At 41.5% G+C, this 27,711-nt stretch overlaps 1 long non-coding RNA gene across 1 annotated transcript; it reads left to right on the forward strand.

Moving 5' to 3' along the window:
• The first annotated feature begins 11,943 nt into the window (after window positions 1-11,943).
• On the forward strand, window positions 11,944-12,782 carry LOC114802546 (uncharacterized). Its single transcript, XR_003751734.1, has 3 exons — window positions 11,944-12,480; window positions 12,550-12,596; window positions 12,665-12,782. It is a non-coding gene; the product is annotated as an uncharacterized LOC114802546 (long non-coding RNA).
• Window positions 12,783-27,711: the final 14,929 nt, after the last annotated feature.

Consider the following 27,711-nt stretch of genomic DNA (forward strand, 5'->3'; position numbering starts at 1 on the left):
GAAAATTCGTGAGTATTGCCCTGGTCCTCCAACTCCAAATTAATTTGAGCGTAATGTTCTTTTATTTCTTTCTACAGGTGACTAGGGAGTGTCGTGCTTACCAGGCAGGGTGTAGTGAAAATTCGTGAGTATTGCCCTGGTCCTCCAACTCCAAATTAATTTGAGCATAATTTTCTCTTATTTCTTTCTACAGGTGACTTGGGAGCATTGTGGTTACCAGGCAGGGTGAAGTGAAAATTGGTGAGTATTGCTTTGGTCCTCCATCTCCAATTAGTTTAAGTGTAATGTTCTCTCATTTTATTCTACAGGTGATCTTGAGAGCATTGTGGTTACCAAGCAGGGTGAAGTGGAAATTGGTGAGTATTGCCCTGGTTCTCCAACTCCCAATTAATTTGAGCATAATGTTCTCACCTTTTTATTCTACAGGTGACTTTGGAGTGTCGTATTTACCAGGTAGGGTGAAGTGAAAATTGGTGATTATTGCCCTGGTTCTCCAACTCTCAATTAATTTGAGCATAATGTTCTCTCATTTCTTTCTGCAGGTGACTTGGGAGCATCGTGGTTACCAGGCAGGGTGAAGTGAAAATTGGTGAGTATTTCCCCTTGTCCTCCAACTGCAATTAATTTGAGCATAATGTTCTCTCATTTCTTTCTGCAGCTGACTTGGGAGAACCGTAGACACCACGCAGGTTGAAGTGAAAATTGCTGAGTATTGCTCTGGTTCTCCAACTCCCAATTAATTTGAGCATAATGTTCTCTCATTTCTTTCTACAGGTGAATTGGGAGCATTGTGGTTACCAGGCAGGGTGAAGTGTAAATTGGTGAGCATTTCCCTGGTCCTCCAACTCCAATTAGTTTGAGCATAATGTTCTCTCAGTTTATTCTACAGGTGTCTTGGGAGTGTCATGGTTACCAGGCAGTGTGAAGTGAAAATTGCTGAGTATTGCTGTGGTCCTCTAACTCCAATTAATTTGAACTTAATGTTCTCTCATTCCTTTCTACATGTGACTTGGGAGCATCGTGGTTACCAGGCAGGGGAAAGTGAAAATTGGTGAGTATTTCCCTGGTCCTCCAGCTCCAATTAATTTGAGAGTAATGTTCTCTCATTTCTTTCTACATGTGACTTGGGAGCATCGTGGTTACCAGGCAGGGTGAAGTGAAAATTGGTGAGTATTTCCCTGGTCCTCCATCTCCAGTTAGTTTAAGTGTAATGTTCTCTCATTTTATTATACAGGTGATCTTGAGAGCATCGTGGTTACCAGGCAGGGTGAAGTGGAAATTGCTGAGTTTTGCCCTGGTCCTCCAACTCCCAATTAATTTGAGCTTATTGTTTTCTAATTTCTTTCTGCAGGTGACTTGGGAGCATCGTAGGTACCAGGCATGGTAAAGTGAAAATTGGTGAGTATTGCTCTGGTCCTCCAACTCCAATTAGTTTGAGCATAATGTTCTTTCAGTTTATTTTACAGGTGACTTGGGAGTGTCATGGTTACCAGACAGGGTGAAGTGAAAATTGGTGAGCATTTCCCTGGTCCTCCAACTCCCAATTAATTTGAGCGTAATGTTCTTTTATTTCTTTCTACAGGTGACTAGGGAGTGTCGTGCTTACCAGGCAGGGTGAAGTTAAAATTGGTGAGTATTGCTCTGGTTCTCCATCTCCAATTAATTTCAGCATAATTTTCTCTCATTTCTTTCTACATGTGACTTGGGAGCATCGTGGTTACCAGGCAGGGTGAAGTGAAAATTGGTGAGTATTGCCCTGGTCCTCCAACTCCAAATTAATTTGAGCATAATTTTCTCTTATTTCTTTCTACAGGTGACTTGGGAGCATTGTGGTTACCAGGCAGGGTGAAGTGGAAATTGGTGAGTATTTCCCTGGTCCTCCAACTCCAACTAGTTTAAGTGTAATGTTCTCTCAGTTTATTTTACAGGTGACTTGGGAGTGTCATGGTTACCAGGCAGGGTGAAGTGTAAATTGGTGATTATTGCCCTGGTTCTCCAACTCCCAATTAATTTGAGCATAATGTTCTCACCTTTTTATTCTACAGGTGACTTTGGAGTGTCATATTTACCAGGTAGGGTGAAGTGAAAATTGGTGATTATTGCCCTGGTTCTCCAACTCCCAATTAATTTGAGCATAATGTTCTCTCATTTCTTTCTGCAGGTGACTTGGGAGCATCGTGGTTACCAGGCAGGGTGAAGTGAAAATTGCTGAGTATTGCTCTGGTTCTCCAACTCCCAATTAGTTTGAACATAATGTTCTCTCATTTCTTTCTGCAGCTGACTTGGGAGTACCGTAGACACCACGCAGGTTGAAGTGAAAATTGGTGAGCATTTCCCTGGTCCTCCAACTCCAATTAGTTTGAGCATAATGTTCTCTCAGCTTATTCTACAGGTGTCTTGGGAGTGTCATGGTTACCAGGCAGTGTGAAGTGAAAATTGCTGAGTATTGCTGTGGTCCTCTAACTCCAATTAATTTGAACTTAATGTTCTCTCATTCCTTTCTACATGTGACTTGGGAGCATCGTGGTTACCAGGCAGGGGAAAGTGAAAATTGGTGAGTATTTCCCTGGTCCTCCAGCTCCAATTAATTTGAGAGTAATGTTCTCTCATTTCTTTCTACATGTGACTTGGGAGCATCGTGGTTACCAGGCAGGGTGAAGTGAAAATTGGTGAGTATTGCTTTGGTCCTCCATCTCCAATTAGTTTAAGTGTAATGTTCTCTCATTTTATTCTACAGGTGATCTTGAGAGCATTGTGGTTACCAGGCAGGGTGAAGTGGAAATTGGTGAGTATTTCCCTGGTCCTCCAACTCCAACTAGTTTAAGTGTAATGTTCTCTCAGTTTATTTTACAGGTGACTTGGGAGTGTCATGGTTACCAGGCAGTGTGAAGTGTAAATTGGTGATTATTGCCCTGGTTCTCCAACTCCCAATTAATTTGAGCATAATGTTCTCTCATTTCTTTCTGCAGGTGACTTGGGAGCATCGTGGTTACCAGGCAGGGTGAAGTGAAAATTGGTGAGTATTTCCCCTTGTCCTCCAACTGCAATTAATTTGAGCATAATGTTCTCTCATTTCTTTCTGCAGCTGACTTGGGAGAACCGTAGACACCACGCAGGTTGAAGTGAAAATTGCTGAGTATTGCTCTGGTTCTCCAACTCCCAATTAATTTGAGCATAATGTTCTCTCATTTCTTTCTACAGGTGAATTGGGAGCATTGTGGTTACCAGGCAGGGTGAAGTGTAAATTGGTGAGCATTTCCCTGGTCCTCCAACTCCAATTAGTTTGAGCATAATGTTCTCTCAGTTTATTCTACAGGTGTCTTGGGAGTGTCATGGTTACCAGGCAGTGTGAAGTGAAAATTGCTGAGTATTGCTGTGGTCCTCTAACTCCAATTAATTTGAACTTAATGTTCTCTCATTCCTTTCTACATGTGACTTGGGAGCATCGTGGTTACCAGGCAGGGGAAAGTGAAAATTGGTGAGTATTTCCCTGGTCCTCCAGCTCCAATTAATTTGAGAGTAATGTTCTCTCATTCCTTTCTACAGGTGACTTGGGAGCATCGTGGTTACCAGGCAGGGTGAAGTGAAAATTGGTGAGTATTTCCCTTGGTCCTCCATCTCCAATTAGTTTAAGTGTAATGTTCTCTCATTTTATTATACAGGTGATCTTGAGAGCATCGTGGTTACCAGGCAGGGTGAAGTGGAAATTGCTGAGTTTTGCCCTGGTCCTCCAACTCCCAATTAATTTGAGCTTATTGTTTTCTAATTTCTTTCTGCAGGTGACTTGGGAGCATCGTAGGTACCAGGCATGGTAAAGTGAAAATTGGTGAGTATTGCTGTGGTCCTCTAACTCCAATTAATTTGAACTTAATGTTCTCTCATTCCTTTCTACATGTGACTTGGGAGTATCGTGGTTACCAGGCAGGGTGAAGTGAAAATTGGTGAGTATTGCTTTGGTCCTCCATCTCCAATTAGTTTAAGTGTAATGTTCTCTCATTTTATTCTACAGGTGATCTTGAGAGCATTGTGGTTACCAGGTAGGGTGAAGTGAAAATTGGTGATTATTGCCCTGGTTCTCCAACTCCCAATTAATTTGAGCATAATGTTCTCTCATTTCTTTCTGCAGGTGACTTGGGAGCATCGTGGTTACCAGGCAGGGTGAAGTGAAAATTGCTGAGTATTGCTCTGGTTCTCCAACTCCCAATTAGTTTGAACATAATGTTCTCTCATTTCTTTCTGCAGCTGACTTGGGAGTACCGTAGACACCACGCAGGTTGAAGTGAAAATTGGTGAGCATTTCCCTGGTCCTCCAACTCCAATTAGTTTGAGCATAATGTTCTCTCAGCTTATTCTACAGGTGTCTTGGGAGTGTCATGGTTACCAGGCAGTGTGAAGTGAAAATTGCTGAGTATTGCTGTGGTCCTCTAACTCCAATTAATTTGAACTTAATGTTCTCTCATTCCTTTCTACATGTGACTTGGGAGCATCGTGGTTACCAGGCAGGGGAAAGTGAAAATTGGTGAGTATTTCCCTGGTCCTCCAGCTCCAATTAATTTGAGAGTAATGTTCTCTCATTTCTTTCTACATGTGACTTGGGAGCATCGTGGTTACCAGGCAGGGTGAAGTGAAAATTGGTGAGTATTGCTTTGGTCCTCCATCTCCAATTAGTTTAAGTGTAATGTTCTCTCATTTTATTCTACAGGTGATCTTGAGAGCATTGTGGTTACCAGGCAGGGTGAAGTGGAAATTGGTGAGTATTTCCCTGGTCCTCCAACTCCAACTAGTTTAAGTGTAATGTTCTCTCAGTTTATTTTACAGGTGACTTGGGAGTGTCATGGTTACCAGGCAGGGTGAAGTGTAAATTGGTGATTATTGCCCTGGTTCTCCAACTCCCAATTAATTTGAGCATAATGTTCTCTCATTTCTTTCTGCAGGTGACTTGGGAGCATCGTGGTTACCAGGCAGGGTGAAGTGAAAATTGGTGAGTATTTCCCCTTGTCCTCCAACTGCAATTAATTTGAGCATAATGTTCTCTCATTTCTTTCTGCAGCTGACTTGGGAGAACCGTAGACACCACGCAGGTTGAAGTGAAAATTGCTGAGTATTGCTCTGGTTCTCCAACTCCCAATTAATTTGAGCATAATGTTCTCTCATTTCTTTCTACAGGTGAATTGGGAGCATTGTGGTTACCAGGCAGGGTGAAGTGTAAATTGGTGAGCATTTCCCTGGTCCTCCAACTCCAATTAGTTTGAGCATAATGTTCTCTCAGTTTATTCTACAGGTGTCTTGGGAGTGTCATGGTTACCAGGCAGTGTGAAGTGAAAATTGCTGAGTATTGCTGTGGTCCTCTAACTCCAATTAATTTGAACTTAATGTTCTCTCATTCCTTTCTACATGTGACTTGGGAGCATCGTGGTTACCAGGCAGGGGAAAGTGAAAATTGGTGAGTATTTCCCTGGTCCTCCAGCTCCAATTAATTTGAGAGTAATGTTCTCTCATTCCTTTCTACAGGTGACTTGGGAGCATCGTGGTTACCAGGCAGGGTGAAGTGAAAATTGGTGAGTATTTCCCTGGTCCTCCATCTCCAATTAGTTTAAGTGTAATGTTCTCTCATTTTATTATACAGGTGATCTTGAGAGCATCGTGGTTACCAGGCAGGGTGAAGTGGAAATTGCTGAGTTTTGCCCTGGTCCTCCAACTCCCAATTAATTTGAGCTTATTGTTTTCTAATTTCTTTCTGCAGGTGACTTGGGAGCATCGTAGGTACCAGGCATGGTAAAGTGAAAATTGGTGAGTATTGCTGTGGTCCTCTAACTCCAATTAATTTGAACTTAATGTTCTCTCATTCCTTTCTACATGTGACTTGGGAGTATCGTGGTTACCAGGCAGGGTGAAGTGAAAATTGGTGAGTATTGCTTTGGTCCTCCATCTCCAATTAGTTTAAGTGTAATGTTCTCTCATTTTATTCTACAGGTGATCTTGAGAGCATTGTGGTTACCAGGCAGGGTGAAGTGGAAATTGGTGAGTATTTCCCTGGTCCTCCAACTCCAATTAGTTTGAGCATAATGTTCTCTCAGTTTATTCTACAGGTGTCTTGGGAGTGTCATGGTTACCAGGCAGTGTGAAGTGAAAATTGCTGAGTATTGCTGTGGTCCTCTAACTCCAATTAATTTGAACTTAATGTTCTCTCATTCCTTTCTACATGTGACTTGGGAGCATCGTGGTTACCAGGCAGGGGAAAGTGAAAATTGGTGAGTATTTCCCTGGTCCTCCAGCTCCAATTAATTTGAGAGTAATGTTCTCTCATTTCTTTCTACATGTGACTTGGGAGCATCGTGGTTACCAGGCAGGGTGAAGTAAAAATTGCTGAGTTTTGCCCTGGTCCTCCATCTCCAATTAGTTTGAGCATAATGTTCTCTCATTTCTTTCTGCAGGTCACTTGGGAGCATCATAGCTACCAGGCCGGGTGAAGTGAAAATTGGTGAGTATTTCCCTGGTCCTCTAACTCCAATTAATGTGAGCTTAATGTTCTCTCATTCCTTTCTACATGTGATTTGGGAGCATCGTGGTTACCAGGCAGGGGGAAGTGAAAACTTGTGAGTATTGCTCTGGTTCTCCAACTCCCAATTAATTTGAGCATAATGTTTTCTAATTTCTTTCTGCAGGTGACTTGGGAGCATCGTAGGTACCAGGCATGGTAAAGTGAAATTGGTGAGTATTGCTGTGGTCCTCTAACTCCAATTAATTTGAACTTAATGTTCTCTCATTCCTTTCTACATGTGACTTGGGAGTATCGTGGTTACCAGGCAGGGTGAAGTGAAAATTGGTGAGTATTGCTTTGGTCCTCCATCTCCAATTAGTTTAAGTGTAATGTTCTCTCATTTTATTCTACAGGTGATCTTGAGAGCATTGTGGTTACCAGGCAGGGTGAAGTGGAAATTGGTGAGTATTTCCCTGGTCCTCCAACTCCAATTAGTTTGAGCATAATGTTCTCTCAGTTTATTCTACAGGTGTCTTGGGAGTGTCATGGTTACCAGGCAGTGTGAAGTGAAAATTGCTGAGTATTGCTGTGGTCCTCTAACTCCAATTAATTTGAACTTAATGTTCTCTCATTCCTTTCTACATGTGACTTGGGAGCATCGTGGTTACCAGGCAGGGGAAAGTGAAAATTGGTGAGTATTTCCCTGGTCCTCCAGCTCCAATTAATTTGAGAGTAATGTTCTCTCATTTCTTTCTACATGTGACTTGGGAGCATCGTGGTTACCAGGCAGGGTGAAGTAAAAATTGCTGAGTTTTGCCCTGGTCCTCCATCTCCAATTAGTTTGAGCATAATGTTCTCTCATTTCTTTCTGCAGGTCACTTGGGAGCATCATAGCTACCAGGCAGGGTGAAGTGAAAATTGGTGAGTATTTCCCTGGTCCTCTAACTCCAATTAATGTGAGCTTAATGTTCTCTCATTCCTTTCTACATGTGATTTGGGAGCATCGTGGTTACCAGGCAGGGGGAAGTGAAAACTTGTGAGTATTGCTCTGGTTCTCCAACTCCCAATTAATTTGAGCATAGTGTTCTCTCATTTCTTTCTGCAGGTGACTTCGCAGAATCATACTTACCAAGCAGGGTGAACTGAAAATTGGTGAGTATTTCCCTGATCCTCCAACTCCCAATTAAATTAAGCATAATGTTCTCTCATTTTTTTCTACAGGTGACTAGGGAGTGTCGTGCTTACCAGGCAGTGTGAAGTGAAAATTGGTGAGTATTTCCCTGGTCCTCCAACTCCAATTAGTTTAAGTGTAATGTTCTCTCATTTTATTATACAGGTGATCTTGAGAGCATCGTGGTTACCAGGCAGGGTGAAGTGGAAATTGCTGAGTTTTGCCCTGGTCCTCCAACTCCCAATTAATTTGAGCTTATTGTTTTCTAATTTCTTTCTGCAGGTGACTTGGGAGCATCGTAGGTACCAGGCATGGTAAAGTGAAAATTGGTGAGTATTGCTCTGGTCCTCCAACTCCAATTAGTTTGAGCATAATGTTCTTTCAGTTTATTTTACAGGTGACTTGGGAGTGTCATGGTTACCAGGCAGGGTAAAGTGAAAATTGGTGAGTATTGCTCTGGTCCTCCAACTCCAATTAGTTTGAGCATAATGTGCTTTCAGTTTATTTTACAGGTGACTTGGGAGTGTCATGGTTACCAGGCAGGGTGAAGTGAAAATTGGTGAGTATTGCTCTGGTCCTCCAACTCCTAATTAATTTGAGCTTAATGTTCTCTCATTTCTTTCTACATGTGACTTGGGAGCATTGTGGTTACCAGGCAGGGTGAAGTGAAAATTGGTGAGTATTTCCCTGGTCCTCCAACTCCAATTAGTTTGAGCATAATGTTCTCTCAGTTTATTCTACAGGTGTCTTGGGAGTGTCATGGTTACCAGGCAGTGTGAAGTGAAAATTGCTGAGTATTGCTGTGGTCCTCTAACTCCAATTAATTTGAACTTAATGTTCTCTCATTCCTTTCTACATGTGACTTGGGAGCATCGTGGTTACCAGGCAGGTTGAAGTAAAAATTGCTGAGTATTGCTGTGGTCCTCTAACTCCAATTAATTTGAACTTAATGTTCTCTCATTCCTTTCTACATGTGACTTGGGAGCATCGTGGTTACCAGGCAGGGGAAAGTGAAAATTGGTGAGTATTTCCCTGGTCCTCCAGCTCCAATTAATTTGAGAGTAATGTTCTCTCATTTCTTTCTACATGTGACTTGGGAGCATCGTGGTTACCAGGCAGGGTGAAGTAAAAATTGCTGAGTTTTGCCCTGGTCCTCCATCTCCAATTAGTTTGAGCATAATGTTCTCTCATTTCTTTCTGCAGGTCACTTGGGAGCATCATAGCTACCAGGCAGGGTGAAGTGAAAATTGGTGAGTATTTCCCTGGTCCTCTAACTCCAATTAATGTGAGCTTAATGTTCTCTCATTCCTTTCTACATGTGATTTGGGAGCATCGTGGTTACCAGGCAGGGGGAAGTGAAAACTTGTGAGTATTGCTCTGGTTCTCCAACTCCCAATTAATTTGAGCATAGTGTTCTCTCATTTCTTTCTGCAGGTGACTTCGCAGCATCATACTTACCAAGCAGGGTGAACTGAAAATTGGTGAGTATTTCCCTGATCCTCCAACTCCCAATTAAATTAAGCATAATGTTCTCTCATTTTTTTCTACAGGTGAATTGGGAGCATTGTGGTTACCAGGCAGGGTGAAGTGTAAATTGGTGAGCATTTCCCTGGTCCTCCAACTCCAATTAGTTTGAGCATAATGTTCTCTCAGTTTATTCTACAGGTGTCTTGGGAGTGTCATGGTTACCAGGCAGTGTGAAGTGAAAATTGCTGAGTATTGCTGTGGTCCTCTAACTCCAATTAATTTGAACTTAATGTTCTCTCATTCCTTTCTACATGTGACTTGGGAGCATCGTGGTTACCAGGCAGGGGAAAGTGAAAATTGGTGAGTATTTCCCTGGTCCTCCAGCTCCAATTAATTTGAGAGTAATGTTCTCTCATTTCTTTCTACATGTGACTTGGGAGCATCGTGGTTACCAGGCAGGGGAAAGTGAAAATTGCTGAGTATTGCCCTGGTCCTCAAACTCCATTTAATTTGAGCATATTGTTCTCTCATTTCTTTCTACAGGTGACTAGGGAGTGTTGTGCTTACCAGGCAGGGTGAAGTTAAAATTGGTGAGTATTGCTCTGGTTCTCCATCTCCAATTAATTTCAGCATAATTTTCTCTCATTTCTTTCTACAGGTGACTTGGGAACATTGTGGTTACCAGGCAGGGTGAAGTGAAAATTGGTGAGTATTGCTTTGGTCCTCCATCTCCAATTAGTTTAAGTGTAATGTTCTCTCATTTTATTCTACAGGTGATCTTGAGAGCATTGTGGTTACCAGGCAGGGTGAAGTGGAAATTGGTGAGTATTTCCTTGGTCCTCCAACTCCAACTAGTTTAAGTGTAATGTTCTCTCAGTTTATTTTACAGGTGACTTGGGAGTGTCATAGTTACCAGGCAGGGTGAAGTGTAAATTGGTGATTATTGCCCTGGTTCTCCAACTCCCAATTAATTTGAGCATAATGTTCTCACCTTTTTATTCTACAGGTGACTTTGGAGTGTCGTATTTACCAGGTAGGGTGAAGTGAAAATTGGTGATTATTGCCCTGGTTCTCCAACTCCCAATTAATGTGAGCATAATGTTCTCTCATTTCTTTCTGCAGGTGACTTGGGAGCATCGTGGTTACCAGGCAGGGTGAAGTGAAAATTGGTGAGTATTTCCCCTTGTCCTCCAACTGCAATTAATTTGAGCATAATGTTCTCTCATTTCTTTCTGCAGCTGACTTGGGAGAACCGTAGACACCACGCAGGTTGAAGTGAAAATTGCTGAGTATTGCTCTGGTTCTCCAACTCCCAATTAATTTGAGCATAATGTTCTCTCATTTCTTTCTACAGGTGAATTGGGAGCATTGTGGTTACCAGGCAGGGTGAAGTGTAAATTGGTGAGTATTTCCCTGGTCCTCCATCTCCAATTAGTTTAAGTGTAATGTTCTCTCATTTTATTATACAGGTGATCTTGAGAGCATCGTGGTTACCAGGCAGGGTGAAGTGGAAATTGCTGAGTTTTGCCCTGGTCCTCCAACTCCCAATTAATTTGAGCTTATTGTTTTCTAATTTCTTTCTGCAGGTGACTTGGGAGCATCGTAGGTACCAGGCATGGTAAAGTGAAAATTGGTGAGTATTGCTCTGGTCCTCCAACTCCAATTAGTTTGAGCATAATGTTCTTTCAGTTTATTTTACAGGTGACTTGGGAGTGTCATGGTTACCAGGCAAGGTGAAGTGAAAATTGGTGAGTATTGCTCTGGTCCTCCAACTCCTAATTAATTTGAGCTTAATGTTCTCTCATTTCTTTCTACAGGTGACTAGGGAGTGTCGTGCTTACCAGGCAGGGTGAAGTTAAAATTGGTGAGTATTGCTCTGGTTCTCCATCTCCAATTAATTTCAGCATAATTTTCTCTCATTTCATTCTACATGTGACTTGGGAGCATCGTGGTTACCAGGCAGGGTGAAGTGAAAATTGGTGAGTATTGCTTTGGTCCTCCATCTCCAATTGGTTTAAGTTTAATGTTCTCTCATTTTATTCTACAGGTGATCTTGAGAGCATTGTGGTTACCAGGCAGGGTGAAGTGGAAATTGGTGAGTATTTCCCTGGTCCTCCAACTAGTTTAAGTGTAATGTTCTCTCAGTTTATTTTACAGGTGACTTGGGAGTGTCATGGTTACCAGGCAGGGTGAAGTGTAAATTGGTGATTATTGCCCTGGTTCTCCAACTCCCAATTATTTTGAGCATAATGTTCTCTCATTTCTTTCTGCAGGTGACTTGGGAGCATCGTAATTACCACGCAGGGTGAAGTGAAAATTGGTGAGTATTGCCCGGGTCCTCCAACTCCAATTAATTTGAGCATAATGTTCTCACCTTTTTATTCTACAGGTGACTTTGGAGTGTCGTATTTACCAGGTAGGGTGAAGTGAAAATTGGTGATTATTGCCCTGGTACTCCAACTCCCAATTAATTTGAGCATAATGTTCTCTCATTTCTTTCTGCAGGTGACTTGGGAGCATCGTGGTTACCAGGCAGGGTGAAGTGAAAATTGGTGAGTATTTCCCCTTGTCCTCCAACTGCAATTAATTTGAGCATAATGTTCTCTCATTTCTTTCTGCAGCTGACTTGGGAGAACCTTAGACACCACGCAGGTTGAAGTGAAAATTGCTGAGTATTGCTCTGGTTCTCCAACTCCCAATTAATTTGAGCATAATGTTCTCTCATTTCTTTCTACAGGTGAATTGGGAGCATTGTGGTTACCAGGCAGGGTGAAGTGTAAATTGGTGAGCATTTCCCTGGTCCTCCAACTCCAATTAGTTTGAGCATAATGTTCTCTCAGTTTATTCTACAGGTGTCTTGGGAGTGTCATGGTTACCAGGCAGTGTGAAGTGAAAATTGCTGAGTATTGCTGTGGTCCTCTAACTCCAATTAATTTGAACTTAATGTTCTCTCATTCCTTTCTACGTGTGACTTGGGAGCATCGTGGTTACCAGGCAGGGTGAAGTGAAAATTGGTGAGTATTGCTTTGGTCCTCCATCTCCAATTAGTTTAAGTGTAATGTTCTCTCATTTTATTCTACAGGTGATCTTGAGAGCATTGTGGTTACCAGGCAGGGTGAAGTGAAAATTGGTGAGTATTTCCCTGGTCCTATAACTCCAATTAATGTGAGCTTAATGTTCTCTCATTCCTTTCTACATGTGATTTGGGAGCATCGTGGTTACCAGGCAGGGGGAAGTGAAAACTTGTGAGTATTGCTCTGGTTCTCCAACTCCCAATTAATTTGAGCATAGTGTTCTCTCATTTCTTTCTGCAGGTGACTTCGCAGCATCATACTTACCAAGCAGGGTGAACTGAAAATTGGTGAGTATTTCCCTGATCCTCCAACTCCCAATTAAATTAAGCATAATGTTCTCTCATTTTTTTCTACAGGTGACTAGGGAGTGTCGTGCTTACCAGGCAGGGTGAAGTGAAAATTGGTGAGTATTTCCCTGGTCCTCCAACTCCAATTAATTTGAGCATAATTTTCTCTCATTTCTTTCTGCAGGTGACTTGGGAGCATCGTAATTACCATGCAGGGTGAACTTTTAATTGGTGAGTATTTCCCTGGTCCTCCATCTCCAATTAGTTTAAGTGTAATGTTCTCTCATTTTATTATACAGGTGATCTTGAGAGCATCGTGGTTACCAGGCAGGGTGAAGTGGAAATTGCTGAGTTTTGCCCTGGTCCTCCAACTCCCAATTAATTTGAGCTTATTGTTTTCTAATTTCTTTCTGCAGGTGACTTGGGAGCATCGTAGGTACCAGGCATGGTAAAGTGAAAATTGGTGAGTATTGCTCTGGTCCTCCAACTCCAATTAGTTTGAGCATAATGTTCTTTCAGTTTATTTTACAGGTGACTTGGGAGTGTCATGGTTACCAGGCAGGGTGAAGTGAAAATTGGTGAGCATTTCCCTGGTCCTCCAACTCCCAATTAATTTGAGCGTAATGTTCTTTTATTTCTTTCTACAGGTGACTAGGGAGTGTCGTGCTTACCAGGCAGAGTGAAGTGAAAATTCATGAGTATTTCCCCTTGTCATCCAACTGCAATTAATTTGAGCATAATGTTCTCTCATTTCTTTCTGCAGCTGACTTGGGAGAACCGTAGACACCACGCAGGTTGAAGTGAAAATTGCTGAGTATTGCTCTGGTTCTCCAACTCCCAATTAATTTGAGCATAATGTTCTCTCATTTCTTTCTACAGGTGAATTGGGAGCATTGTGGTTACCAGGCAGGGTGAAGTGTAAATTGGTGAGCATTTCCCTGGTCCTCCAACTCCAATTAGTTTGAGCATAATGTTCTCTCAGTTTATTCTACAGGTGTCTTGGGAGTGTCATGGTTACCAGGCAGTGTGAAGTGAAAATTGCTGAGTATTGCTGTGGTCCTCTAACTCCAATTAATTTGAACTTAATGTTCTCTCATTCCTTTCTACATGTGACTTGGGAGCATCGTGGTTACCAGGCAGGGGAAAGTGAAAATTGGTGAGTATTTCCCTGGTCCTCCAGCTCCAATTAATTTGAGAGTAATGTTCTCTCATTTCTTTCTACATGTGACTTGGGAGCATCGTGGTTACCAGGCAGGGTGAAGTAAAAATTGGTGAGTATTGCTTTGGTCCTCCATCTCCAATTAGTTTAAGTGTAATGTTCTCTCATTTTATTATACAGGTGATCTTGAGAGCATCGTGGTTACCAGGCAGGGTGAAGTGGAAATTGCTGAGTTTTGCCCTGGTCCTCCAACTCCCAATTAATTTGAGCTTATTGTTTTCTAATTTCTTTCTGCAGGTGACTTGGGAGCATCGTAGGTACCAGGCATGGTAAAGTGAAAATTGGTGAGTATTGCTCTGGTCCTCCAACTCCAATTAGTTTGAGCATAATGTTCTTTCAGTTTATTTTACAGGTGACTTGGGAGTGTCATGGTTACCAGGCAAGGTGAAGTGAAAATTGGTGAGTATTTCCCTGGTCCTCCAACTCCCAATTAATTTGAGCGTAATGTTCTCTCATTTCTTTCTACATGTGACTTGGGAGCATTGTGGTTACCAGGCAAGGTGAAGTGAAAATTGGTGAGCATTTCCCTGGTCCTCCAACTCCCAATTAATTTGAGCGTAATGTTCTTTTATTTCTTTCTACAGGTGACTAGGGAGTGTCGTGCTTACCAGGCAGAGTGTAGTGAAAATTCGTGAGTATTGCCCTGGTCCTCAAACTCCATTTAATTTGAGCATAATGTTCTCTCATTTCTTTCTACAGGTGACTAGGGAGTGTCGTGCTTACCAGGCAGGGTGAAGTTAAAATTGGTGAGTATTGCTCTGGTTCTCCATCTCCAATTAATTTCAGCATAATTTTCTCTCATTTCTTTCTACATGTGACTTGGGAGCATCGTGGTTACCAGGCAGGGTGAAGTGAAAATTGCTGAGTATTGCTGTGGTCCTCTAACTCCAATTAATTTGAACTTAATGTTCTCTCATTCCTTTCTACATGTGACTTGGGAGCATCGTGGTTACCAGGCAGGGGAAAGTGAAAATTGGTGAGTATTTCCCTGGTCCTCCAGCTCCAATTAATTTGAGAGTAATGTTCTCTCATTTCTTTCTACATGTGACTTGGGAGCATCGTGGTTACCAGGCAGGGTGAAGTGAAAATTGGTGAGTATTGCTTTGGTCCTCCATCTCCAATTAGTTTAAGTGTAATGTTCTCTCATTTTATTCTACAGGTGATCTTGAGAGCATTGTGGTTACCAGGCAGGGTGAAGTGGAAATTGGTGAGTATTTCCCTGGTCCTCCAACTCCAATTAGTTTGAGCATAATGTTCTCTCAGTTTATTTTACAGGTGACTTGGGAGTGTCATGGTTACCAGGCAGGGTGAAATGAAAATTGGTGAGTATTGCTTTGGTCCTCCATCTCCAACTAGTTTGAGCGTAATGTTCTCTCATTTCTTTCTACATGTGACTTGGGAGCATTGTGGTTACCAGGCAGGGTGAAGTGAAAATTGGTGTGTTTTGCCCTGGTCCTCCAACTCCAATTAGTTTGAACATAATGTTCTCTCATTTCTTTCTGCAGCTGACTTGGGAGAACCGTAGATACCACGCAGGTTGAAGTGAAAATTGCTGAGTATTGCTCTGGTTCTCCAACTCCCAATTAATTTGAGCATAATGTTCTCTCATTTCTTTCTACAGGTGAATTGGGAGCATTGTGGTTACCACGCAGGGTGAACTGAAAATTGGTGAGTATTGCCCTGGTCCTCCAACTCCAATTAGTTTGAGCATAATGTTCTCTCAGTTTATTTTACAGGTGACTTGGGAGTGTCATGGTTACCAGGCAGGGTGAAATGAAAATTGGTGAGTATTGCTCTGGTTCTCCATCTCCAATTAATTTGAGCATAATTTTCTCTTATTTCTTTCTACAGGTGACTTGGGAGCATCGTGGTTACCACGCAGGGTGAACTGAAAATTGGTGAGTATTGCCCTGGTCCTCCAGCTCCAATTAATTTGAGAGTAATGTTCTCTCATTTCTTTCTACATGTGACTTGGGAGCATCGTGGTTACCAGGCAGGGTGAAGTGCAAATTGGTGAGTATTGCTCTGGTTCTCCATCTCCAATTAATTTGAGCATAATTTTCTCTTATTTCTTTCTACAGGTGACTTGGGAGCATTGTGGTTACCACGCAGGGTGAACTGAAAATTGGTGAGTATTGCCCTGGTCCTCCAACTCCAATTAGTTTGAGCATAATGTTCTCTCAGTTTATTTTACAGGTGACTTGGGAGTGTCATGGTTACCAGGCAGGGTGAAATGAAAATTGGTGAGTATTGCTCTGGTTCTCCATCTCCAATTAATTTGAGCATAATTTTCTCTTATTTCTTTCTACAGGTGACTTGGGAGCATCGTGGTTACCACGCAGGGTGAACTGAAAATTGGTGAGTATTGCCCTGGTCTTCCAACTCCAAATTAATTTGAGCATAATTTTCTCTCATTTCTTTCTACATGTGACTTGGGAGCATTGTGGTTACCAGCCAGGGTGAAGTGTAAATTGGTGAGTATTGCCCGGGTCCTCCAACTCCAATTAATTTGAGCATAATGTTCTTACCTTTTTATTCTACAGGTGACTTTGGAGTGTCGTATTTACCAGGCAGGGTGAAGTGAAAATTGGTGAGTAATGCTCTGGTTTTCCAACTCCCAATTATTTTGAGCATAATGTTCTCTCATTTCTTTCTACAGGTGAATTGGGAGCATTGTGGTTACCAGGCAGGGTGAAGCGTAAATTGGTGAGTATTGCCCGGGTCCTCCAACTCCAATTAATTTGAGCATAATGTTCTCACCTTTTTATTCTACAGGTGACTTTGGAGTGTCGTATTTACCAGGCAGGGTGAAGTGAAAATTGGTGATTATTGCCCTGGTTCTCCAACTCCCAATTAATCTGAGCATAATGTTCTCTCATTTCTTTCTGCAGGTGACTTGGAAGAATCGTAGTTACCACGCAGGGTGAAGTGAAAATTGGTGAGTATGGCTCTGGTCCTCCAACTCCAATTAGTTTGAACATAATGTTCTCTCATTTCTTTCTGCAGTTGACTTGGGAGAACCGTAGATACCACGCAGGTTGAAGTGAAAATTGCTGAGTATTGCTCTGGTTCTCCAACTCCCAATTAATTTGAGCATAATGTTCTCTCATTTCTTTCTACAGGTGCATTAGGAGCATTGTGGTTACCAGGCAGGGTGAAGTGTAAATTGGTGAGTATTGCCCTAGTCCTCCAACTCTAATTAAATTGAGCGTAATGTTCTCTCATTTCTTTTTACATGTGACTTGGGAGCATCGTGGTTACCAGGCAGGATGAAATGGAAATTGGTGAGTATTTCCCTGGTCCTCAACTCTAATTAGTTTGAGCATAATGTTCTCTCAGTTTATTCTTCAGGTGACTTGGGAGTGTCATGGTTACCAGGCAGGGTGAAGTGAAAATTGGTGAGTACTGCTCTGGTCCTCCATCTCCAAATAATTTGAGCGTAATGTTCTCTCATTTCTTTCTGCAGGTGACTTGGGAGCATTGTCGTTTCCAGGCAGGGTGAAGTGAAAATTGGTGAGTATTTCCCGTTCCTCCAACTCCAATTAATTTGAGCATAATGTTCTCTCATTTTACTGTACAGGAGACTTGGGAGCATCGTGGTTACCAGGCAGGGTGAAGCGAAAATTGGTGAGTATTTCTCTGGTTCTCCATCTCTAATTAGTTTGAGCTTAGTGTTCTCTCATTTCTTTCTGCAGGTGACTTGGGAGCATTGTCGTTTCCAGGCAGGGTGAAGTGTAAATTGGTGATTATTGCCCTGGTCCTCCAACTGCAATTAATTTGAGCATAATGTTCTCTCATTTCTTTCTACAGGTGAATTGGGAGCATTGTGGTTACAAGGCAAGGTGAAGTGACAATTGGTGAGTATTGCCCTGGTCCTCAAACCACGATAATTGGCAATACTAACCAATTTTCACATCACCCTGCCTGGTAACCACAATGCTCCCAAGTCACCTGTAGAATAAAAAGAGAGAATATTACGCTCAAATTAATTGGGAGTTGGAGGACCAGGGCAATACTAACCAAATTTCACTTCACCCTGCCTGGTAACCACGATGCTCCCAAGTCACATGTAGAAAAAGATGATAGAACATTACGCTCATATTAATTGCAGTTGGAAGACCAGGGGAAAACTCACCAATTCTCACTTCACCCTGCCTGGTAACCATAATGTTCCCAAGTCACTTGTAGAAATAAATGAGAGAAAATTACGCTCAATTTATATGGGAGTTGGAGGACCAGGGAAATGCTCACCAATTTTCACTTCACCCTGCCTGGTAACCACGATGCTCCCAAGTCACCTGCAGAAAGAAATGAGAGAACATTATGCTCAAATTAATTGGAGTTGGAAGACCAGGGCAATACTCACCTATTTTCACTTCACCCTGCCTGGTAAACACGATGTTCTTGATGTGGATGACCTTCATTTGGTGGAAATAAGGTAGTGAGTTGGCCACGGATGAGAGCAGAAAGGGGGGAGTAGTGGAACGTGGTAAAGAAACTCAGCCGTCTGTCGAGAGGTTAGCTTTCAAGGTTGAACCCGCAGTTAACCTGCCTCCGAGTGTATTCTACAACACTATTACTATTAACTACTAAAACTACAGGATACGATAAGGTTACTGCTACTAATACTATTCTAATTTAATTTGTTTAATTATCGCTCTGCGTGTTAGGCTTGTTGTATTCTAGGCCTGGTCACGTCGCATCTCTCATGTTAATTGATGTAGTTGTTGCTAGGGCTGCAACTGTCGAATATATTTGGAATAGAGTATTCTGTTTTTTTAATCGATTAATCGAGTAATCAAATAACTCCAACTTTTGCGTTTTTAAAACGGTTAATGGTTACACTATATTTATAAGTATATTTCTTCTTTCTTGTGTCTTTTAGTTTCTTATTTCCTAAAGACTTTTATTTTGTTTTTGAGACCCGGTTCAGGTCTCTTGGACATATGGCGTGAGCTGTGAGAGGTGCGTGGGGTTTGTGTGCAAAAAGTTATTTCTTTCATTTTAATTTATGTACATATTAGGAATATTTTGCATGTGTGTTATTTTGTGAATATTTTTTTATGTTCTTTTTAATACTGTATATTGTAGCGAGAGGTGCAGAAAGACGCGATGTGTGACGCGATGTTCTGACGTGACCTTGCTTTTTGTACAGAATACACCTTCAATCTCTTGGGTGTCAGCTCATCTTTTGTGGTTCAAGAAACGAAATCAAAAAGTTACACAACGCAGAAGAAGAACCGCTACACTATGATGACTTTTACCTTGATATTTTAGCGCGGATGTATACCTAGCCGAATTGCACTGTAGGGGGCGAGAATGAGTCTTCGAACTGTGAAATGACCACATCAAACGTGACGTGGTAACATGGATGCAGCTATTTAACTGAATAAACAGTTGGTAAACATCTTATTGAACATAATTTATTTTCATCACCAATTATCATAGTAGAACAGCTTTCTCAAGTAGTTTGTGATGCATTTTGGAAACAGGAGATGAGCCCCTGGTCTAATGCGCCACCTGGCTTGAGAAACCCGTTCTCAAAGACTTACTTTTAGTCATTATTTGGGTAGCACACATATTCTGAATGCCTTCGGCAGAATTCAAATGAGCCATTTTAATCTAGATTAATCTAGGAAATTTAAGTGGTGATTAATATTATTATCATGCCCCACAAGTTGGGTGTGAGATGGGTGAGAACGTTGGGTTCTCAACATTGAAATGGAGGGAGGACAGCGAGTACCCAAGAGAGGGAGAGAGACGTTTAAAGGAGATTGGAGACTAATGTAGTGACGGGAGAGTGTTTCAACAGCATAGTATGGTGCTTTGTGGGAGGAGTCTGGGCATCAAGGAGGATGTGATCAGTGAACACAGAGCCAAAGATCAGGTAGTGGAGATTAAAGGAGGAAGACTGCGTGGCAGGGAACACTTACCAGACCAGTGGTGATGTAGCAGCTAGAGAAGTGCTTGGTGGAACATCTAGACAAAAGAAAGGAAACATGGTGGTGGAATGAGAGAAAAGAGAATTTTGGCCAAATGATGTACTTGTGGAAGCATGGAGATGTTTAGGTGTCAAAGAAATGAAAACAAATGTTTACACGATTACAAATTCTCTTTACCTCATGTTAAAAAAAAAAAGTTAAAGTGAAGTGATTGTCCTTACTGCAGCACAGCACACGGTGACAGAATGAAATGTGTCCTCTGTATTTAACCATCACCCTGGGCAGCCATGACAGGCGCACAGTGAGCAAAGTGTGGATACGGGATAAAACCAATTTCAGTAACTTCACCATCAACATGACATGTAAATTAATTTAACATAATATTATAACCACATACTTTGCAAAGAGGTCAGGATTCCTTTCTCCTCCCTAATTTTGCAGCGGACTCTGGCTCGACTTTTGTTGCTGTCTGAGTCTTTATAAAATTGCTGTGAACGTCTCTTGATGCTCGCAACCAGCACCTCAATTCTGTTGGCCAAGGCAGCAGCTTCATTAGTGTGGGTGGAGGTTACTGTGAAGAGGAAACATTTATTAACAGGAGTGCATGTTCTAATCTTTATACATCATTGATTTAGCATTATAACAAAATAGGTTATAATAAGTGAGAACCTATTAAGAAAATGACTACAAATGACATGCAGGGACTGCAGAATATATCCTCAGTGCATCTTAATAAACCAGGCAATACAGAATGTTACCAGCAGTTCATAACATCTACATAAAAGTCTGCTCAGAAGTCTAAAAAAAGTCTAATAAAAGTCTGCTCACCCTCTGCCCACTCACTGACCCACTCGCCGTCGCATGAAACACTGAGAGGAACGGCTTCATGTTCAGAAGGGGCTGGAGCTCTGGGCAACTTCTTGCCACTCTCTGGAGGTAGGGCCAATATTTGCAGGTCACATCCATACAAAAAATGTAGTACTAAAACTACTGGCCAGTTTTTGTTGTATGTACAGGGGATATGCAAATATTTCTCCCCTGTACATACTGAGGGCACAGAGCACTCCATGCTGACAGACATCAATCTCCAGTCCTTCATCCATCTTTCTGGTGGACCTTTGAGAGATCTCTCCACAAACACCTTTCCATGAGACATAAAAAAGCTTGATTCATGAAAATAATCCATGGCGTTACATTAATAAACTGTTTACTAGGACACTGTTGTATTTCTGTAGATATTATTATAGTGTGAAATATCTTGCGCCATCTTCGTCCTTTGCTATGAAGACATCAAAAATGTCTTGTTCCTGAGATCTAAATTAAACAAAAAAGGATGCTCACCAACTTTCTTCTGTTAAACCCTGATAAGACGGAAGCTCTCGTACTTGGGTCTCAAGCAGCCAGACATAAGTTCTCTAACTACATCATAACACTGGATAGCCTTTCCATCTCACCAAACACTGAAGTAAAGAATCTAGGTGTCCTCATTGATGCAGGTCTCTCGTTTGATTCACATGTAGATAATATCACTAAGATAGCATTCTTTCACCTTAGAAATATTGCAAAGAAATATCATCTCAGTGCACGATGCTGAAAAGTTGGTCCATGCCTTTATTACATCAAGGTTAGATTACTGCAACGCACTACTGTCTGGATGCTCTAGTAGGTGCATGAGTAAACTCCAGCTAGTTCAGGTTGCTGCAGCCAGAGTTTTAACTAGGAAATTTGACCAAATCACATCATCAATTAGGGGGAACATTTTTGCCAGATACCCAGGATATAACCGCCTCTACATCAATACTACATCAGCAATTATGTACGTGAATGATTTTTAATTACTTCTTAGTAATAATAGGGGGAGGACAATATTTCCTGGTTGCTGATGTGGTATTAGTGGAGAGGCGGTTATATCCTGGGTACCTGGCAAAAATGTTCCCCCTAATTTTTAGGTAGGGTTACCAGATGTCAGATAAAATAAGATTATCATTTATTAGTCCCACAAGTTGAAATTTTACATTGTCATGGAAGAAAATTACATTACAAGAGCAGCAAAACATAAATATCATAGAGAATATGCAAACTATGTAATATAAGAAGTTCACTATACAATAAATAGTCTGAGAAAACAGTGGATGAGAGTATTCAAAATTTCTGTATATACATACAATATATTTTTGTGTGTATATATACCATTCTCCATCAACTAAAGTAGATATATGACATGTCTGGAAATCACTCGGGTACATAATTGAAAGAACTGTATTTCTCACTGGTTCTTATTTTATTCAAATGTGAGGTGCTTATTGTGTTACAAGGAGTTGGGGTACAATAACAACACCTAATCCATGCTAAGGCATTATTGTGCCTTGCATGAGAATAAGGAGCAAACTGAAGTTTCATCCACACAAGGTAAGTAATTACAATATTACTAATGCACAATTTGTCCATGTTGACTTTTGTTTATTGTGGTTACAGACAGCATATTTATTCTCAGCCACCAGGAAACAAGAGCTGGATAAAGCCCTTGTCTCCATGATAGAGAAGGATACACAGCCCTTCAGTATTGTGGATGATACTGGATTCAGGACATTTGTTTCCAAACTAGATCCCTATTATGGGTGTATGTATGGGTGCATGCATGAAAGACATGAGTACTTTTTTGTATGGCTCATAATTCAGCACTATATATTTGTTTCCTTTTGGCTCTGAAGGCCGTTATACGGTCCAAACAAAGCAGAGAGGAAATCCCCCAGGCTTCCACCTCTCATGTCACTGGAGGTAATATATTATTTTAGATTTTGAGATCAATTATTCCTATTAGAACACTTACTAACATGATCTGTGGTTTTCTCTTAGGTAGCAAACTGTGGCATCATTTAGACACCAGCGTCATGGAGGCACGGAAGACACAGAATGTAACAGATGCCACTGTGGAGGTCCAGCGCTACCTTTCAGAGCCAAATATAAGCAGGCTGGAAACCCCTCTGGAGTACCCCAATTTGTATAATCTTGGTCTTGCGTTTTTCTTCTGTGCCATGTGAAAGAGTGTTTTCAAAGGCCGGAGAGGTTGTCAAAAAAAAAAGGAATTGCTTAAAACCAAAAACTGTTGGTGTGAAACTGTTATTTTTTTAAGAAAAATGTATAAAATTCTCCTGTTCTGTACATCATTGTCCAAGTTACACGACTTGCCATATGATTTAATACTACCATTTTGTGAAAATATTCACACAGAATGCACGCAAACAGTATTTTATTATACACATATGTGATCACTTATGTAGAACAATTAAAGCAATTCACTGCATATCATACCGTGTATGACTGTGTATGTGACAAAAATCAAATTTGAATTTATTTGGTTTGTAATTATACACCTGGCCAGTAGGTGTCGTGTGCACATGAAGCTTCGAGAAATGAACACTGTCGAACCGTTTGGCTCAAGCATGAGGCTTCATCACTAATTACACGTGAATGCAGGAAACAGTCACTCATAATATACTTTTACAAGTAGACTTACTTTAATTTACTTTACCGACGCTTTTATCCAAAGCGACTTACAGGAGGAAGACACCAGCAATTCTCGTTCGATTTCTAAAGATACTGCGTATCTACTCCGGCGACTTCAATCGTTTTCGAATAGTATCTGTAAAAATTAAAGACTCTTCGAATAAAGACATTAAAAAGGCAGCTAAAAAGTCTAAATAAAGAGAAGTCGCCTAAGGTTGCAGTAGCGTGTGACGTCATGATTTGAAATCAGGGCGCGCCAGGGGGAACATGGGGGAACTGAGTTTTCAGTAACACCGGCATGAAACGTCGGAAAGCGGCCGCTTTATCGTTTGTGCCCCACGACGTTGCTACTCGCGGCTTCTGTTGCCCACCTTCGCGGTGCGAAGAAAGACACCAGCCGCATCATTAGGACCACGCGGTCGCCCTCATCCCGGTCCAAGCGGGCTCGGTCCTGTCCAGATGGTTTTCACCATTCATCTGGTATCTGAAATACTTGCAGACAGAACTGCTTTTTACAATTTCTAGCAAGCTTGGTGCTGCACAAATACATCCAATTACGTTTACAGGTAGTCGGGGGTGGGGCTGCCCGCTGCAATGCCTGTTAAAAATTGTTGTAGTCTGTAGGCGATTTCCGTGAACGGGCAAAACAGTGTTAATTGGTATCGACAAACCCAACATACAGAGCCTTCCTTGCAAACTCACACAGGAAAGAAAGCGACAGGTACTGCGTCCCAAAAAACTGGAATTTAATCTTAAAAGACACCAGCTATTACACAGCGGTGATCTGCCATTTAAGTGTGAGACTTGTGGTAGACAATTTTCACAAGTCTCTAATCTCAAGACCCACCAGAAAGTCCACAGTAAAGAGAAGTCCCACAAGTGCAACCAGTGTGGAAAGAGCATTACACATAAAGCTACTCTGCAATACCACGAGAGAGTGCACACTGGCATTAAGCCACACCAGTGTGATGAATGCGGGAAGAAATATGCGCATCAAACCAGCTTGAAAGCGCACAAGAAACAACACAGAGAGGGGAAGAAGCTGCACATGAAGTGCGACGCTTCAGAGCAGCCGCCGAGCTCCGTGCAGCATCAGCAGAGCTGTTCAGTAGAATCTGAGCTACAGTCCTACCTGAATTTCTACGAACAAGTCCACGCTGAACAGGACCAGCAGCAGTGGTGTCAGAAACAGGGTCCAGGGAACACACCAGTCCCCCCGCTCTACAATAACAACAACATTTATTTCTTATATAGCCCAAAATCACATACAGTATGTCTCAATGGGCTTTGACAGGTCCTACAGTTGACACCCCCCACACTTGACCCTTCTGCACACAAGGAAAAACTCCACACAAAAAAACTCTAGGAGAGAGAAAAAAAGAAAGGAAGAAACCTTGGGAAGGAGTGACACAGAGAGGGACCCCCTTCCAGGGTAGAGTGAGCCTGCAAATGGTGTCAGTGCAGGGTTGGATATGATATAATGATAAGTCCTACGGTTGTAGGGTTGGAGAAGTCCACGATGTATTCAGTGTCATGGTCTAGATTACGTGTCCATAATGATGTTACTGGTCCATTTGAAGATCCCTGAAGCTGTAGTTGTAATGGTGGTGGTGGCTGTGGTGACCCTCTGGTTTGTTTCATGTTTTGTCCTTGTAAAGCAGTTGTCAGGAACCAGGATTTATTTGCTGGTCTGATCACTGGGGTCTGCCAGTAGTCTGGGTGCTTGATTCCGTGTCTCGGAGAAAAACAAACAGAAGCAGCGGCAGATGGTTGCACTGTACGACCGATACTGAAATATGTGGTTATAGTGGTATATTGGTGCTACAGTGGCCCGGTACCCTAACTAGGACAGCCTAACTGGTGAATTTAACTTTGTCTGTGATAAACTGGACTTTATAATTGACACTGCATCAAAGTCAAGTGAAATGAGGGTCTAGGACTTTAGCAAAAAGCCAGTGAAAACAGATAGGTTTTGAGATTGGATTTAAACACTGAGACTGTGTCTGAATCCCGGACACTGACAGGCAAGCTGTTCCACAACTGCGGAGCTCTATAGGAGAAGGATCTGCTCCCAGCTGTGACCTTCTGCACCTTTGGTACCAGTAGTGACCCCGCACCCATTGATCGAAGGGGGCGTGGCGGTTCGTAAGGAACCAAAAGTTCACTCAGGTACTGTGGGGCGAGACCATTTAGAGCTTTATAGATTAAAAGTAGGATTTTGTAGTCAATCCTAAATTTGATGGGTAACCAGTGCAGTGATTGTAAGACTGGGGTGATGTGGTCAAATTTCCTGGTTCTGGTTAGAACTCTGGCTGCAGCATTCTGTACTAGCTGGAGTTTACTCATGCACCTACTAGAGCATCCAGACAATAATGCATTGCAGTAATCTAACCTTGATGTAATAAATGCATGGACCAACTTTTCTGCATCATGCATTGAAATGATATTTCTTATTTTCACAATATTTCTAAGGTGAAAGAATGCTATTATCTACGTGCGAACTGAATGAGAGACCTGCATCAATGATGACACCTAGATCCTTCACTTCAATACTCGGTGGGATAGAAAGGCTAGGACGAGGATTTCCAGGCTCTGCTGAACATGTCACTACCATCACCACCACTGTACAATGATGAGGATTTCCAGGATCTGGTGAACTTTCCACCACAGCACCAGAACAGCCAGACCCTACAGCATCAGCAGTGGGTTTTCCAGGATCTGTCCTCAGAGCAGCAGTACGCGCTGGCTCCGGTCAACACACAGATGAAGATCGGCCCAGTGAATATCTCTGCAGAAATATCACCACAACAACCATTGCTGTTTGAACACAATTCTTTCCTCTATTTCTGGTGTCCAGACCAAATTTAAAGCAATCAGTCTGGTAAAAATGCTGTAAATGTAATGAAAACAGCGGTGCCATTGTATTAAAGAAAAATCATTAAATGGAAACTGTTGAAATCACTGAATATGAATAAATATGAATGTTATATAAATTGTAATAGAAGTGATCTTGTTTTTACTATTATTTTCATGTCTGTGCCCTCTTGACACGTACATAAAGATAAAATATATATATAATATTGTGCAGCAAATTATGTTAAACAAATTAAAATTAGTTATGTATGAGGAGTGTAAATCTTACAATAAGTAAAGCATATAGGTGAAGGGAGCAGTTTAATAGGGTAGATATGTCAAAGGCTGATTCTATAACATCTAACTGCGTACAGATTAAAGCTGTGTACACATTTTATTTTATGTTTTATTTATAATTTTTCAATTTTACAATTACCAACAAACAACACCAAACAGAAGAAAGAAAAATAGAAGAGAGAAAAAAAATGTCAATCAATGTAAACCACCCACCAACCTCCTCTCAGTTCTATGGAATTATAGCACATCATGTGAGGAACTTGATGTCTATGCTGGAGTCAATCTTAATGATTTAACATATTCCATAAATGGTGACCATATTGCTTTGAACTTTTCCTGTTGATTACCCTGGCTGCATGTCAGATTTTCTAACTGCAGCATGGAGAGCATTTCTTTGATCCAACTATTGAAAGAAGGGGCATATCTGATTTCCACAGCAAAAGAATAAGTCTTCTGGTCATTAATGAAGCAAAGGCTACTGTCGTAGTTTGAGATGCAGTGAAAATTGTGTCTGGAGGGGGGGATTCCAAAAAAGGAAAAAAAAAAAAAAAGATATATGGTGCAGGTTCAATCGATTTATTGATGATATGACAGTGAATTCTTTTTCCCAGAAACTATAGAAAGACTGGCAGTTCCAAAACATATGGCCCTTTGTGACATTGTGGCCACTCTGAGCTGGTATTTGGGAATATTTTTGCAAGTTTATCTGCTGAGAAGTGCAGGCGATGTAATGGACAGTGTTTAAAAAAAAAAAAAAGTGAAGTGAAGTGATTGTCACATGTGATACACAGCAGCACAGCACACAGTGCACACAGTGAAATTTGTCCTCTGCATTTAACCCATCACCTGAGTGAGCAGTGGGCAGCCATGACCGGCGCCCGGGGAGCAGTGTGTGGGGACGGTGCTTTGCTCAGTGGCACCTCAGTGGCACCTTGGCGGATCGGGATTCGAACCGGCAACCTTCTGATTACGGGGCCGCTTCCTTAACCGCTAGGCCACCACTGCTCTCCTCCGTAAGTACGATGTTAAGATCAAAGTGAAACATACAATTTCAAAGTGAAACATACAAACTACTTATAACAACTTGAAATGCCCAGTGCTTTCAAAATACAATATTCTACAAAATTAAATAATCACAAAAAAATCTTTACTTTAAAAAACATTACTGTCGAACGACAAACCCTGGTAAGGCTAAACAACTGTTTTGATTATATTTGGCCATTATAAAATCCCGTATTATAGTTCTTACGTTTAACCAAAACGTTGTTTGGAGGCTGACTTTAACACAGGGATGCATAGCTTTGCTAGCTTAGCTAAGGTTAAGATTTGTAAACTGATGTGAAATTCTTTAGGAAACCTTTAAAATTTGAAAAAAGTTAACTAAACAGCTAAGAACAGTCTAAATAGTTAATG

The sequence above is a fragment of the Denticeps clupeoides genome, chromosome 13 (assembly GCF_900700375.1).
Source record: "Denticeps clupeoides chromosome 13, fDenClu1.1, whole genome shotgun sequence".
In the NCBI taxonomy this organism is placed as follows: Eukaryota; Metazoa; Chordata; class Actinopteri; order Clupeiformes; family Denticipitidae; genus Denticeps; species Denticeps clupeoides.